Below are 3,413 nucleotides of genomic sequence, written 5' to 3'. Positions count from 1 at the left end.
CACATGCACACTGCACTCTGAGCGTAAATACGCACGGCCCCTCTGCACACACCACCGTCTCTCGGTGCGTCTGGCAGAGCAGAGAGTGTGTGCTGACTTTAGTTGAGGGGCGGTGCGAGGATATAGAGGTATGGCAGCGAGATGGGAGTTTTTTGGGGATGAAGGAGGCGGGTTTAGTGCGCTGCTAAGGTACTGTGTGTGTGTGCGTACGGGGACAATGTGTGTTTTAGAGGTCTCCTGGGAGGATGCAATAGCAAAGCCATTCACTAATGCCCTCCCCAGTCACCCCCCACTCCTCTCCAACACACACATAAACAGTCTTCCACTCACACACACACACACACACACACACACACACACACACACACACACTCCTACAAACCGCACACACACTTCTTGGCAGCACCTCACTTTCCCTGTCACACTCTCAACCAAATATTCTGCGGTCAGCGGGCTATTTAAAGCTTGGCTGCAAAATGTCTACATTTGAAACCAGCAAATCCCCAATAATATGACAAATGTCAGCTCCACACTATTGATTGATGAAAACGTTGTAGGAGGATAATAAGGTAAGGCAGCCCCACTGGCCTCATGGAGTCTAATACCACTGAGCTCTCTATATGACTCACCTGATCCTGGCGGAGAGGAAGAGGAGCAAGTAGAGGACTGCAAACTGATATTTTATTTACATAACAAAAAATACAGGCGGGAAAAAAACATATGTAGCTTACTTGTTGCACAGGAATCAATGCTGCCTCGGTTCATCACTGCTGATGACTTTTTTTTTTTTAGAGCCACAGGACTTTATTTTTAACACCAGTGAGAATCCCAAAGTTTCCAGATATACCAAAAATGTCAGACTGAATTATGAGTTAAGGTATATAAAAAGATGCACAAATATGTGCTTCTGTTTAACATGTTGCAGCCATGTGAAATATGGCTTTAGTTTGAATGTTCATTCAGTAAATGCAACAGAATGATGAAGATGAGAGATGAAGTATACTCTTTTAACTTGTGTGTTTTGTAACTTTAATCAGGGGACTTATGACGGGAAAAATCAGAATCTGAGAGGTTCATTTAAGACGAGACAGAATTTTAAGATATAGTAAATTTTTGTGCCCAAGATGCTCAACATTCACAGTGAAAAAAATAGAGAAACTATATTTAAGATAAGACAAGGTCAAACTGAATTGATCCTAAGAGGAATATTTAGTATTGCAACAACACAAAAAGACCAGAGTGGAAAACAGGAAGAAGATGCCAATCAGTTAAAAAAAAAAAAAAAGAATTCACTAAAAAATAAGAAAAGACAGCTATATTTTACCTTAAACCAGTGTGCATATATATGTTTTAAGTGCAGACAAATATATGTATTGTGTGTACATATACATATACAGTACATGTCTTTTATCTCTATGAATCTATATATTATATCATGCATTAGTATAGCAATAATATACAGTAATTATATAGCATGACATGTAATACTGTATCATATAATATAGATTACAAAATGTAATAGAATAACAAAATATTAGGTATGTATACAGCATTCACTAATCAGTGTGATGACATTAAAAATCAGCTGTCTTGATAACTGATGGATGGAATGGTAATTGGACTCTCAACCATTAATGCGCACACACACACACACACACACACACACACACACACACACAGGTTAGGAGCAATTTGAGTTTCAGTATCGTGCAAATTCAGACTGGAGGGTTGAGGATCGTATCCCACTGATCTTCCAATTAGTAGACAACCCACCCTTCCTCCTGAGCCACAGCCACCAGTTATAGACATTATTATAAATGTGTAATAAAGCTTACAAATAAATAAATAAGGTGCAATTAAATGTCATGAAAGAAGAGGAAAAAAGCAAAGCAGAGCAGAACAAAACAAAACCAACCTGTCAACTGCTGTTAATCCTACTCAGCTGGTGGTGAATGAGTCGTATCTAATCATGTTTTGTTCAAATCTGCAGAACTTTATATTAAATTCTTGTGAATACTAGATGAGAGAAGTTAACCACTTATACCAACTATGGGCTGAATTTTGGAGAAAATGTATAAAATAATACAGAAGATGTCATACAAGACTAAATTTCCAATGTTAGAGCCACTAACGCATAAAATAAAACAGGAACGTTGGATGTAAAGTAATTAAAGACAAACAACATGTATGTTAACATGCGACATCAGAGCTGTTTCAGTCCCAACGTGCAGATGTGGAAAGACGAAGAAAAAACAGACAGGAGACTTCAGTAGCAGCCGCTCTTCACACACGGCTTGTGTGTGTGTGTGTGTGTGTGTGTGTGTGTGTGTGTGTGTGTGCGTGTGTGTGTGTGTGTGTGTGTATGTGTGTGTGTTCTTGTGTGGGTGGTGGTGGTGGTGGTGGTTGAGGTTTGGGGTTGTGTGTGTGTGTGTCGTCTAATCTCATTTCACTTATTGGGTTTTAGGGAGCTAAGAATACACCCTGCTGGGACGAGACGCTGCAGCCGCGCCACCAGCTGTGTGCAGTGTGGCTCCTGGCTGCCAGACACACACACACACACACATGCACACACTGCAGCATTGAGTAAGACAAGTCATCTGTCTGATTCTGGATACTTAAAGATAAGATAAATGTGTATTTTTCCCTGTGGGGAGATTTCACTGCAGCAGCCAAACTAAATGAATTCAGCGATGGAAAAAAAGTTGAATATGAGCCCAAAAACAGAGTATCAGCTAAACACTGAAAACAGCATCTGACAAGGGGCTCTAAAGTTTTCTCCTCATCTGAGCAGAAAGTCTGCAGGTTCTTCAGAAAATGCTGCAGAGCCGAAGCTTCTGGACAGCAGAGTGGAGCTGGTGTGGGAACCTGCTGACCTACATTCTGGGCCGACAGTTTCTTCCAAACTTCTGCTCCCGCTGAACCCATTTCAGCTTCACAATGAGACAGATGGCACCTGCACCGAGCTGAGGGGAGAGTGTAAAGCTCACTGCGCATTACAGAGAGAGCCTGAAAGCTGCCGCCGCCCAGTCTGCTGCTCTGAAGGCTTCAGCGTCCAGAGGTGAAACCAAGTGAAGTGGACAACATCCCTGAGTGCATCCAGAGAGTTTCCCCAGAGGTCACCTTCATCAGCTCTGCTGCTGATTGGCCAACAGAGGGGGGAAGTGAGCAAAGGAGCTTGTAGATGATCAGCAGGAAATCAACAAATGCTCCTAAATGTAGCTTTCCTTGTTATCACAGCCCCATCTTACACAGCTAAGGTTGTCTAGGTTGTTTGTGAGTAGGAAGTGTAGGAAAATTAAGCATAGGTTAAAGGTTTATTCCCAAAAAGTTCGTCAGATTTTATCAATATAAATACTTACATAAATACTTTTTTTAAAGGTAATTTAATGTCATAAGGCATCTACATTCAAGCT

Source organism: Plectropomus leopardus, chromosome 2 (assembly GCF_008729295.1).
Source record: "Plectropomus leopardus isolate mb chromosome 2, YSFRI_Pleo_2.0, whole genome shotgun sequence".
Taxonomy (NCBI): Eukaryota; Metazoa; Chordata; class Actinopteri; order Perciformes; family Serranidae; genus Plectropomus; species Plectropomus leopardus.
Note: the sequence above shows the minus strand (reverse complement) of the source record.